This window comes from Crocuta crocuta, unplaced genomic scaffold (assembly GCF_008692635.1).
Source record: "Crocuta crocuta isolate KB4526 unplaced genomic scaffold, BGI_CrCroc_1.0 scaffold2, whole genome shotgun sequence".
In the NCBI taxonomy this organism is placed as follows: domain Eukaryota; kingdom Metazoa; phylum Chordata; class Mammalia; order Carnivora; family Hyaenidae; genus Crocuta; species Crocuta crocuta.
Window position 1 is genome coordinate 3,967,381 of NW_027528640.1, and position 13,988 is coordinate 3,981,368.

At 42.0% G+C, this 13,988-nt stretch overlaps 1 long non-coding RNA gene across 1 annotated transcript in view; it reads right to left on the reverse strand.

Moving 5' to 3' along the window:
* Nucleotides 1-13,590, reverse strand: part of LOC144224300 (uncharacterized) — a 29,448-nt gene extending 15,858 nt beyond the window's left edge. The window contains exon 1 of the long non-coding RNA XR_013333008.1: nucleotides 12,816-13,590. This is a non-coding gene — a long non-coding RNA (uncharacterized LOC144224300). The remainder of the gene's footprint in view (nucleotides 1-12,815) is intronic.
* Between the last annotated feature and the right edge of the window lie 398 nt (nucleotides 13,591-13,988).

The following is a 13,988-nucleotide window of genomic DNA, read 5'->3' on the forward strand; positions in this document are numbered from 1 at the left end:
TTTGAGAAAAAAATGTAACTAAGGTATTAAGTGAGTAATATCTCATATTGCATGACTCATCTAAACTTAATTTGCATAGGTATTACTATAACTCACATTGCCTAAAAAAAAAGTTCGCACAAATACATTCCAAAAATCATCTCAACTGAGTCAATCCAATGACATTGATTCAACTGATGGTCCATGTGCTCATAGCACCAGGAAGGATGTGCTATCAACACCCCCGTTATGATGCAATAGTATCTTATGTGGGCCCATGGTTAATGTGCAATGAGTCTTATCAAAACTACAAAGCTGTGTTTAACAGAAAAATATCTTATATTGTTTCAGTCTTTAAGTTGAAATTAATTAAAATCAAATCAAATCAGACATTTGGTGTCTGAGTCTTAACAGTTTCTCAGTCACAGTTTCACATGCTTGCTAGCTGCTGATGGCTGATGGCTCTCATTGACTAGCTCAGCCCTGGAAAAGATAAAGTGCACATCATTTTATTTGTATGGTGGAGAAGGGTGTGATTCTCGATTCTCTCCCCACCTGCTACTGACTGCGTCCCTCAGTGAGGAGTTGATGGGACAGGCTTCCAGAACAGTGGCTAGATGATGTCTGCTAGTCTTTGACCACACAGTGCCAGGGGTCCCGTGGTTGGTGTGGCTCTCTCTCCTGGACTTTGCCCCTACATTTTCTGCTCTTCTTCTGCTTCCACAAGAAAGTGACCCAGGACCTGGCCCCTGAATGCAGACCAGCCATCCTGAGCTCTTAGCAGTTCGGCTAGCCCAGGAAGAATTTTGACTTAAAGATAAATTCGTTTATTTCATTTTGCAAACCAGTTGGCAGTAAGAAGAGGGCCGTAAAAGAAGGCAGAACCTCCACTTGGTGCTTGAGTTCAGATCGTCTGTGAATGTCCAGTCTTCCAGCAAGTTCCAAATGGGGGCAGCTAGTACGGAGTCAACCCTAACAAAGGGGAGGGAATTAGTTTATTATGTTTGCCTCCTGTATCCCCTTCTCAAGAACTTCATGGACCCAGAATGGTTAGGCTCAGTAAATCCTAGATTTCCTAGTTAAATATCACTTAATTATAGTCCAACACCACACATATTTCTAATAATTACCATTTTACTTTAATCTTGACTTGCACTGTCATCTTTGTGATAATGGCCCTGGAAAAAAAATATGGAGTCCTTTTATCAACTTCTATATATATGATACTTGGCACGAGATTATGTCCTTATTAAGACAATGATTTTACTAATTGTAGTGACAAACTAACAAATTTTGAGGTTTATAGAAAGAACTAATGAAGATGTTGATTAATAATATGCCATGGCTTGTTTTAAGCCAGAGTCAGAAAGGTCCCTTTAAGGGTCACATTTGATCTATAATCATCTCATACTGCTGAATGAGGTTGTACAGTTTCTCATTCCACAAGCACCCCAAGGCCTATTGTTTAACCCTTTTCCTCCCGAAAATAATTAAGGTGCCTTGAGCCACCACTGCCACCTAGTGGTAATTAAAAAACAGGTTGATCCAGAAGTGAGTCCCTCCTGTACCATTTTTTCGTGTTAATTCTGTCTTTCCGTATCTGACTTCAGTGTACGTCCTCTATGTTGATTTTTATTCCGTACAATGAAGGGAATCGGATGTGGTGACTGGGAGTTCACATCCAGAGCTAGACTTTCAAGGTTAACCTCTCTACCCTCTCCAGCTCTGTGGTCTTGGGCAACTTGCTGTTTTCGTCCCTCAATAACCTCATTTGTAAAATGGATTAATAATAACACCTATCTCTCAAAGTTTTTTTGAAGAGTTAATTATACAATTTATGTAAAGTGCTAACATTAGGAGCTGGCATAGAGACAATGCTCTAAAAATGCCAATCCTTACGTATCCTTATTTATCCTTACGTATCCTTTCCAGTCCCTTCGCATTTCCCCTCTCTCTTCTCATTTTGGCTCTTTACCCATTTCTCTCAAATCAACCTAAATCACATCTGATATGTTGTTACAATAAATGATTAGAGATATTACTGTGTGATAATGTACTTTTGACATGAAGTTAGGTGTAACTAACACAGCTTAGAAACCTCTTGGCAATACTCTGAAGACCCATTCAGAGGCTCAGTTAAAATCTTCGTTGGCTTCCTGTCCTATTCTGTTCGAGCTGCTATAACAAACCACCACTGACTGGTGGTATAAAAACAACAGAAGTTTACTTCTCACAGGCCCAGACCAAGAGCTGGGACATCCAGTGCCAGGGGACAGCCTGCGTCCTGGTTCACACACTGCTCTCCTCCTGCAATATGCTCGCCGCTTACAAGGATGAAAGAGCTCTGTGGGGTCTTTATAGGGGCACCAATACCACTCATGGGGGCCCCACTCTCATGACCTCATCATCCCCCAAGGCTCTACCTCCTTGTACCATCATGTTGAGGGTTAGGATTTCAAGATATGAATCTGGGGAATACAGACATTCAACCCTTAACACTTTATAAACTTCCTCTTTTTAAAAATCATTGTCTGTCAAAAAAATTAAGTATATATATTTTTATTTATTTTTGAGAGAAAGAGAGAGAGAGAGAGAGGAGGAGGAGGAGGAGCAGAGAGAGAGAGGAAGAGAGAATCCGAAGCAGGCTCCGCACTGTCAGCATAGAGTCCAAAGTGGGGCTCAGTCTCATGAATCGGGAGATCATGACCTGAGCTAAAACCAAGAGTTGGACACTAATCAACTGAACCACCCGGCCAAAAATTTTAAATATTTTATTACAATTTGTCATTTTAAAAAATTTATTTAATGTTTATTTATTTTGAGAGAGACAAAGTAAGAGCATGAGCAGGAGAGGGGCAGAGAGAGAGAGGGAGACACAGAATCTGAAGCAGGCTCCAGGCTCTGAGCTGTCAGCACAGAGCCCAATGTGGGGCTCAAATTCAGGAACCGTGAGATCATGACCTGAGCCGAAGTCGAATGCTCAATCAACTGAGCCACTCAGGCACCTCTGCCTTTTTTTCTTTTTAATGAAATCAATGATTTAAAATTATTTTAAATATACAAAACATTAAATGAATACTTTCTTGTTCTAACCCCTTTAATCCAGAGAGGATGCAAAAATTCTCCTGGCTCCATTCTCCCCCAACTCTACAAATGGCCCTAGTCATAAGGATTATCCCTTTCGTGTATTTGCTTTAGGTTTCTCCCAAGCATTTTTAAAATGTTTACTTATTTCATTTTGAGAGAGAGACAGAGAGTGAATGGGAGAGGGGCAAAGAGAGAAGGACAAAGAATCCCAAGCAGGCACCGCACTGTCAGTGCAGGGCCTGACGTGGGGTTCAAACCCACAAACCATGAGATTATGACCTGAGCCCAAATCAAGAATCAGATGCTTAACTGACTGAGCTACCCAGGTGTCCCCCACTAAGCGTTTTTTCATTGCCTCAATTATTTGGAAAATTCCTGACTGACTCTGGACACTTCTGCTCTGGTCATGCCAACACACGGTATACAACTCCCAACCCTGGGCTAGGGGGCTTACAAACGTCCCCAGGGGATGGATGGCAGGGAGCTGCTGTCTACACTAACAGATGTGCAGCCCAAGGCCCCTCTGCCTTACTCCCTGGCCCTATCAAGAGGCTTCCTCCTCTCCAATGTAAACTCTAGTCTTCTGGCTCTTTTCTCTCTGGACCCACTTTCACTCGTCTTGTGAACGGAAACATGGTCTCTTGATATTTGGGACCATGAAGCAAAACTCTTTCAATCTTAGCCTTAGGTCAGTAGTTTCTGTGGACTGAGAGTGCCCTTAGGGTTCAAGTGAGAGAAAAAGAAGTAGAGAGAAATTAGTATGTTGACATGTTAACCTGTCACACCTAGATTTATGCATATGAATATATGTATGATTTTGTCTTAACCATTTTTTCACACAAATATCACCACTGTGTCGATATTAGTTTTTAAACTTTTTTATTTAACAATCTTCTTGACATAAATTTTAAAACCTTTATGGAGCACCACTAGAGAGAAAAACTAAGGAGTTCGTGAATTACGAAATACGTACTTTAATGGTAATTTGACTGTCTTTTTTTTTTTTACTATTTTTTTATTCTAATGTGGTAAATTCAGCAATTGCCTTCAACTTTGCTATCTCTAAGCAAGTACAGTAACTTGCAAACTATTAACTTACAAATGAACCTTATCAAAATAATCTACTTCTAAAAACCTGACCTGTATTTATAGAATTTTTTTCAAACCGAGCTATTTTTACTCATTATCTCAAAAAATTAATTGCCTTTAAAACTTTTTTTGTGGGAAGACACTCATTGGGATGAGCACTGAGTGTTGTACATAAGTGACAAATCACTGATTTCTGCTCCTGAAACCAATATTGCACTGTATACTGGCTCAAATCTAAATAAAACAAACAAAAACAACAAAAACTTCTATTGTGGTATGGTTCCAAAATAACCCAAAAAATTCCTTAAAATACACAATCATATTTTAAATCTTTCATTAAGTGCCTTAAAATATAATTTGATCTGGGGCGCCTGGGTGGCTCAGTCGGTTAAACGCCTGACTTTGGCTCAGGTCATGACCTCGTGATTTGTGGGCTCGAACACCGTGTCAGGCTCTGTGCTGACAGCTCAGAGCCTGGAGCCCGTTTCAGATTCTGTGTCTCCTTCTCTCTCTGCTCCTCCCGTTTGCACTCTGTATGTCTCTCTCTCTTTCTCTCAAAAATAAACATATATATATATATATATAAAATCTGATCTTTCTTCACAAAAATTTACATAAACAAATTTTAAAAGGTGTGTTGTCATTGTCTCTTGTAGTAAACTATATGTGAGGAATCCTCACATGCAGAGTTATTTGCAAATCAAATGACTGCTTTGTCTAAATGAAAGTGGAATGAAAAGTGAAGTTGTATTACAGTTTCTGAACCAGTTAGAATATATATTTAATTTGAACTTCCTGCACTCAGTGGTATATACAGAGCAAATAGCTGAAGAAAATTCACTATTATAGACCAGCACTAAGAGGCAAATTATGTTAAGTTTTAAACAACATAGAAAGCTCACTACAATATGGTATTTATTTTGGCATATAAAGCCCACTAAAGAACTGTGTTTTTTATGGACCCATTTTTATTTTGCCTAATTCCTACTTTTTTATTCACAATGTATAGAACAAGTAGTGGTAGCTTTCCAACACTGGAAATTTCCTTTAAAATCTGCATTTGTAAATGACAGATAACTGCCAATTGCAAGTATAAACATCTATCACACCAAAAAGTAAAAAGCTTTAGAAAATTTAACTCAGGGCACCTGGGTGGCTCAGTCAGTTAAGCATCCAACTTCAGCTCAGGTCATGATCTCATGGTGTGAGTTCAAGCCCTGTGTCTGGCTGTGTGCTGACAGCTTCAGATTCTGTGTCTCCCTCTCTCTCTCTGCCCCTCCCGCACTCATGCTCTGTCTCCCTCAAAAATAAATAAACCTTAAAAAAAAAATTTAATCCAACTGTTAAATATTTTTTTTAAAGAAAAGGGGAGTATGATCAAGTGACCCTTTAAGTTGTATGAGGTTTTTTAGATGAGGCCAGTAGCGGTTTTTAAACAGTAGTAGTAGTTATTAAATGGTAGCAATTGCTACATTTGCCAATGATGACAGTAAACTGGGTTCTTTCTCTTGTTAACTTATCAGTACTTCACTATTCTTTGGTTTTCTGATAAACTCAATATTGCATTCAAAATAAAAGGACAGTCAAAGGTTTGAGTCCCTTTCGGTTACAAAAGTCTTCTATCAACCTGAAAACTATTTATATAGAACAGATTTGGAGAACACTTTCTTACATATACAGGCCATAGTCTATGCTACAGACACATCTTCTAGCGTCAGAAGGTTGAGCACAAGTAGAGTGGAAGAGAGGAAAGGATGAAAGAAAACAAGAAATACTGTTCTGTGTTGCTTTGTTTGCATACTATTGTAGCACTGAAAATACCACTGGAATTAAAGTGGTCAAGAAAATTATGTTTAGGTTAGTCAGTAAATTGGACATTCATCTGGCATATGAAATCACCCACTTTTTTTTATTTTTATTTTTTATTCTTGGCACAGTTAGCACTTGGCCAGCATCTCCCCGTGTGGTCACAGGGTAAGTACTTTCGTGATCTCATTTTTGCAATTACTATCTCTTGTTCCCAGGTAAGTGGTTAAAAATTGCACGCTGTGCATATGTACATCCTGGGTCACTCTCAAGGGCTAAGTGGTTCAGATGCAGTTTTCTGTGGTTAGCCGCTTAACGTGGAGGCTGTCTTTGGCCTCATGATTCATGATTCATGGCACCCTTCTCACTATATTAGGTCTTGGGGCAATTGTTCTGCTGTGCTTGAGCATGTAATTATCTTCTCGTTATTTCTGTTTTTGTCTCCTATTCTGCACCATTCTGGGATCTTGCCAAAGTGACAGGAAAAGTTTAAAACTAATGTAAAAGTTGTATCATCAGTATAAGCTGAGGTAGCAATGCTCAAAAACCAAATGTTCACCAACAGGCTCTTCTGGAACTCTTCGATATCATGTAAATGTTATGATAAGAAGAATTTAAGTACACTTCTGCGACCACTCTCTCCTATTTCCTTCCAGATATCAGCATCATTGTAAAATAAAAATAATAAGACTATGTACATCCAAGTATAACTGGTCGTTTAATTTTCACATTAAATCGGTCGCCATTTAGTGATAATACACACACACACCTTTCTGCTACGTGCTATGGAAGATATAATGCTTAGAAAGATAAGAGTCTTCAGAAAGGAACATGGCAGTCAAGACCACAGAAATGTCTTTAATTGCTGGGGAGGGTCCCAGTCTCTCTGCCCCTCCTTTCCTTAAAAAAAAAAAAAAAAAAAGTCTGCTTTATATGATTGCTGGAGCATTGAATAACATTTGTTTAGCACCTAAACAGTGCCTTCAATATAAAAAGCACTCTGTTAGGTACTATTATACTATCACAAAGCAAGTATTGAACTTCATGGGAGCACAGACACTTGGAAATGCAAAGTCTTCCTCAGTGCACTGATTGTCAAGGAAGTTCTTATGGCCTTGGGGCTGGGCTTTAATTGAAGGATAGGGGAGACTAGAACAAAAGTAGAAGGTGGTTTACCCATAAGAACCAAAAACCAGGAAGACCCACTTGATGAGGAAGAAAAGTGGATGTGGGATTGTATAAAATGAAGGCGGAATGTGTTGAATTTTCTGTACTTGACAGTTTAGTTTTTAAATCTTTAATGTAAAGTGGGAAACTCTTCATAAAGCACTTTCATTTCTCAGGAGAGCCAGATGTGTTTAAAGCAGAGACTCAATCCCAGAAGCAGAGATCATTCCTACAGATTTTGTCTATCTTTGTCTGCTACGACAGTTAACTTATCTCAACAACCAGCCTAAGATGAGAACTGTTTCAGGAGAACATTGATCTTTTTGAGAACATTGGCTTGAAAAACACAGGAAAAGGTAAAAGCTGCTCTGAGGTAGGAGGGAGAGAATTACAGAGAAAGTGGGGTCCCAAATATTCATGTGTGTTTTAGGCTCACAGCAGTAGAGCCTAAAACAGAATGTGAGATCTTAATAACTAACTTTGCAGGGTTTCCTTCATTCCTAATGTCTCACTTGCTTTCCAAATTCAGTGCTTTCCTAAGGAACCCTTTTGCACTGTTGGTGAGAACCCAAACTTGTGGAGACACTGTGGAGAACTGTATGAATGTTCCTCAAAAAGCTGAAAGACAGAGCTACCCTACGACCCAGCAGTTGCGCTACTAACAAAAACGCTGATTCAAAGCATGTTTATAGCAGGACTATCAACAATACCCAATTTATGGAAAAAGCCCAAAGGTCCATCAACTTTTGAATGGAAAAAGAAGATATGATACACACACACACACACACACACACACACACAGGAATACTACTTGGCAATGAAAAAGAATTATTTGAAATCTTGCCGTTTGCAACAATGTAGATGGAACTGGAGGGCATTATGCTAAGTGAAATAAGTCAGACAAATATCAGATTACTTCACTGTGTGGAATTTAAGAAACAAAACAGTGGAACATAGGACAAGAGAACAAAAAATAAGATGAAAACAGAGAGGGAAACAAGCCATAAAAGACTTAAAATACAGAGAACCAACTGAGGGTGGCTGGAGGGGAGGGGTCTGAGGGTGAGGTAGATGGGCGATGGGCATTAAGGAGGGCACGAGTTGGGATGAGCACCAGGGGTCGTACTTAAGTGATCAATCACTGGGTTCTTCTACTCCCGAAACCAAGACTACAGTGTAAGGTAACTAAGTCGAATTAAAAAAATAATAATATACCCTTATTCTCTTAAAACCTCAGAAATATTTAACTTATCTCTGCACACGTATTTTTAACTTTGTGTACAAACCAGATCCTGTGGAGGAGACAGCATTCAATACCTTCTTGCCGCTTGGGCACTGCCTGGCCTAGGTTCAGCCTTGATTCACCGCTTACTCAAGGACAGACCAGCGCATACCTGGAAGTTTTCCACTAAGTCAACAGCATACCTCACTAATGACTGGCTAGACAGGCTGGTGTTTCTTTAAAGTGCCAGCCATGTATACATCATTCTTTTCCTCCCTGAAACAGAGACACCCTTGTACAAACGTGGGCCAAGTCTAAACTCCATGTGATGTGTGTCTTCTGTTATTCAAACATCCATTAGTTGGGTAGAGTGGCCAAGAAGTCCTGGGAAATTATCCAACCTTCTACACATACTTACGTCAGTTCTCTCCAGTGTAGATCAATGCATAATCAATGGCAAGTAGCAGCATAATAGAATATGATTCAAAAAATAATAAACTAGCTTACCTGCTCAAAGCTCTCTTGTCAACTGGCCTGAAAAAAGTCTGAGACTTCTACCCACTTCTTACATGAAAGCATTAACTTCAGAAATATGTAAAAATGTGTGATTTGAAAGTATAACATGTCACCCATAATAACTTTAGCAGGGTGGGAGACTGAAGGAATAAGACGGGGACAGGTTAATTTCATTCCAACACATGGCAACAGGGCTCTAGAGTATGATGACCTTTCCAGACCCTCTGGGACAGATCTGCCCTATGCTGCGGTCCCACAGATAAACAGGAACCTCCCCAAAAACATTCGGACAGGACAGGACAAGGATCAAGAAAAACGTACCGAACTTATTGAGATGATTTGTGTTTATTTTAAAAAATTATACATGGAATATATTTATAAAATATTATTTTTGTTCCTCCCAACACAGTAGACCTTTTGGATATAAATTGGTCTTATTTTGTACTGGTCCATGATAGCATAGAGAGAGCAAGTACCGTAAGGTTTTTTTTTTTTTTTTTTAATAGTTTATTGTCAAGTTGGTTTCTATATAACACCCAGTGCTTATCCCCACAAGTGCAGTAAGGTCTTATTCAAGAATACACTTAATTTGATGCTGTGAATGCCATTGACAATACATCCAACGTACTTTTAGAATTCAAAGGAACAATGCACAGGTCTGGAAAAATTAGTCTTACAGTGTCTATCTGTAAGAATACTTTTAATTTTTAAAGATATATGTTTATCCAGATAAATTCACATGATCAAGGTAATTCTAAGATTTTACAAAAAGTTATAATGGACTAATTGATCTATAAAGATTACAGTTTTACTTCACTTCTCTAAGTACTCAATTGTTCCAAAGAAAATGAGTAAGACAAGGAAACAGGTCTAAAATGGAATGAAATACTCAGTTTCTGTGTGTGTGCATATATAAGTACAAACAAAAGTTATTTTATTCAGAGGAAAACAGTTTTTTCACTTTCATCAATTTGCCCAAGAGAGTTTACAAAAGAACTTTGTATTTTATTAATGAATGAATCATCAGGAAATACCTCTTCAGTGCACAACTGCTTGGCCATCTCAAAGGAAGAAAGATACGTATGTTTAAGCCATCACAGGACACAGAGACATAAATATAAAAGATCAACCAAAAAGCAGGCTGCAATAAACAATACTAAACACTGCAAAAATAACAGTGCTGCCAAAATACATTGCACTGAGGGTTCTATTATACCACAGTCAGAGACTTTGCCCACTTTATGATATAAAACATTTTTCTAGCTGCCAAGCCACACTCACAGCTAACCACATCACTTAGCGCTCTCAAACGCTGGGTCAGACGAAACAGAGAAAGAAAATCGTTAATTCACTCATCATAAATCCCTACAGCTTTCACTCGGGCGTTTTGTTTGAAAAATGAAGGGAGGTGTAAAAGTGTGGCTCCAACCCATCCGAGCAGGTCAGTGACACTTGCCAAAATTTCAAAAGAACTGTTTGTCGTCCTCCCAAAGACGATGCTCCAAAGCCAGACAAAACTGGACAGACTTAAAACTCCGAAGAAAGCACATGCAAATTAGAGATTACCAAAGGCTGTAAACTTAGCCACAGAGCTTACTGAAGGTTACATAACTCGTGCCTTGTTATTTTTGTCTCCTAAGTGCTGAAAAACTCTCTGGGACATCTCTTTTCTCTTCCCTTATTAAGTTTGAGGGAAATTAAAGGTTTCCTGGGAGGAACGGGGTAAAGTTGCTCATTTGCACTAGGTCTTGCACGTTAAGTGTGATGGGTAACATCTGACATGCTTCCCACAGACCCAGGGCGCTGGAGCACATCCCCTAGTGGGTAGCACTCGGGGAGTCCTGGAACCCGGCACAGGCCTGCAAAAGCTGCTAAAACCATCCCATTGCTCACTCTTTGTTTGGCACAAGCCGACAAGCTGGCACGTCTCCCAGCGCACCTGTAATGGAGGTCACATGCCACGTGTGTGTGACCTGACACAAGGGCGAAGCTGGCCACTCTCCACTGAGCGTGAGCCAAGCACGCGTCTCCTGAAGTTCTCTGCACGCACGTTCCACTATTTTGGATCACTTCTACCATGCGTTATTTTTAAGAGTGGGGCAGCAACGCTGTGCAGAGACTGCTGCAGGGGTCTTGGCCTCCATAGCTGGGAGCCGTTGTGTCACCATTCGGAGAGTGAAGAGGTGGACACGAGTGGTGGCCAGTTCACGAGAGGATGAGCTCAGAAGGTAAGCACAGGAGGAGGGCTCTCCGTGCCCAGGGGACGTTGGAAAGTCAATGCCCGCAGACTACAGGCAAGGGTCCTTGTTTTACAAGGTTCCGGTCGGCACCTCTTCCCTTCCCCCTCATTCCTTCTCAGGCCCCACCCTTACTGGGAGGGCTGCTGTAGGTGCTGGGTGCTCCATTCCTGATTGGCTCGGTTCCATCGTATGCGGGGCAGTCTATGACCATGCCGTTCCTCATGGGTCACCCGTCCTAGGGTCTACTGCTTACTTTGAGTCAGCTCTTTTGTCAAATTTCCGAGGGGAACCCGGGGGGAGTAGGTGGGGTCTGTTATATTCTTAAGAGGAACCTTAGCCCAAGGGGTTTGCTGTGGTCAGACACTCCCAGCATTGTTCGAAAACAGGTCTTTCATCACCCAGAGACCTCCTAATCTTTCCCTCTCGGCCTATTTTATCCTATCTTTTCCCATCCTAACATCTGAATAAAAACTCTGTAACAGACCTTTCAGACCGTATACACCCTGCCTTAGAGTCACAGAATTATTAGGTTTTAAAGGGCATTACTGACAATATCTCTAGATCTCATTAAATAAAAAGGCAGAGGCCTAAAGATATTTCTGCCTTGTCCAAATCCATTATCAGTGTATAAAAAACAGTATTCACAACCACTGTCACAGTAAACACGGATGAGCCCTTTTCTGTTTTTCACTATTGCTGCAAACGCAAATGTTTCCCACGTCCCCATTTTACAGATGGGGACACTGAGGTACAGAGAAATCGAGTAAAGTGCTAATCTGTGGCAGAGGTAAGGCTCCCATTCAGGTTTATGCTTCCAAAGCATCCTCTCGATATCCCTAGCATCACGAGCATTAGACTATTAAAGTTTCATGGAAATCTAATCGCATAAGTGTGAACAAAATGCAGAGGGAACCCTGCCCTCACATTCACAAAACAACGGATTTCAAAGCAATCACTGGATGTCAGCATGCAGACTCAACTTTCTGCAGATTTACAGTTGACAAGGGTTCGTGGGCACATGTCCATAAAGGTGGTGCACCTCTTGGCCACTAAAGGGGGCCTGAACCTGCTGCTTGTCCTTGGATAAAGTCAATACTCTCTTTTCCTAACTAGTGGGTGGCCATGTGGAGAGGAGCCACACCTGAGCAGCTGAGAGAAAAGTGGGATAGACGGAAGCGTCGCATGGAAAGTGCCGTTTATACAGTGACGCTAAGAACAGTAATAGTACACTTTCTACTTCCTATGGTCTCAAGTTGGGGTGACCCTACTTTTGAGGTAACACCTTGATTTTACTATGGTTCAGAAGGCATCACCTTGTTTGAAAATGTATCATTTCCCTTTTGAGACTGAAGTTGGAAAGGAAACATCTTAAATTCAACCCAAAACACTGCTGCTTGATATATATATAATTATTATGTGTCTTGACGCAGAAGTCTTTCACAGAACACATTCAAACGTAATGTTTTAATCGGCATTGCTGCTGGAAAGACAGTTCCGTGGTTGTTTTTCCCTCCAGAGTGCAATTCACTACCCTTTGGCTTGGTCTCCTTTTACAGGAGACGCCAGTCAAATTAATCCGTGTTACTACGGTTCTCCCCCATCTTGAGAAAGAAGGTATTCCTCCTTCCCAATTTATGGGGTTCCTTGACCACTTCTTTCTAGAAGAAAAATGAGGCGGGTTGCAATGCCTCCCCTTACAGATAACTTACGAAATCAGCGCTGACTCGGTCCCTTGCTTCACTAAGGTCTGCGAGGCCTTCAATGTCATTTAAGAGGTGAGATTACAGGCACCTCCTCGCGGGGCAAGGGCGGGAGGCAGAAACGCTCTTCTCTGGAGACAGCAGCCTCGGGGAAGGCCGGCTGAGGCCCTGCGCACAGAGCCCGGGCCCAGGAGCCCTGCTCCTTTAGGTCTGATGGCGGCGGCTCGCTGGGTTACAAACTCAGGCGGGGCCTCGCCCAGGTGTCCCAGAGCACCGCGTAGACCTCGCCCCTGTGCGCTGGGCGACAGGGGACCCGGGACCACGGCCCCGGACACAGGCCCTCCCCACTGAGAGGTCAGGGACCACCAGCCACAGGCTACCAGGCCGGGCTGGACCGGAAGGCAGCACGACCTGCCCTCTGACGTCACCTCCGTCAAGCCTCGCTCTCCGAGCGGAAGAGCACCCCCCAGCTCCCGCGCCTCTCAGAGGCTCCCTGGTCTCCCTCTGTCACCGGCGCTTATCAACACAGCCTACCTTGATCACACGGCCGGGCCGGGTGGTTCGCCCTGCGTCAGAGCTCAGCGGCGGGCTCTCCTGCCTCACAGCGGCCACACCTTTCACCTCACGCCAGAGGTCAGAGGTCAGCGGCGGGCCCTCCTGCGCCCAGCGTCCACGAGGTTCACCTCATGCCAGAGGTCAGCGCAGCGTGTGGCGTCCCACCTTGTCTCCTCACATGGGCGTCTCCCACCACCACGAGGAGTGTGAGCTCTGTGCAGGGAGACCGCTGAGGGAGAGAGACCACAGCCCACCCCTTCCGTCCCAGACGATTGTACTGCTGGTTCTGTTCGCTAGGAGTTGTTGTGCGCCTCTGGCTGTGCCTCACTGATAAATGGACTTTATCCTGGGTGTGGACATGAAGGAGACAACACCGGCACCATCCGCGGGTCTCGCGCCGTGGTTAAGGGGGCACTGCTTTGGCCAAATTATTTAGAGATCCCTTACGACAATATACTAGGAAGCTTTTGAAAATGCAGGGCAAAATGGACAATGAAATGTAAAACAAAATATATAACAAAAAGATGAAATATTAAAGCTGGCAGTGAATCGCTCTTGGTTTTTTAACCGGCTTTTCGGCTTTATCTTAATTTTTATTTGTTTTGTTTTTTAGCTTCAAAACTCACA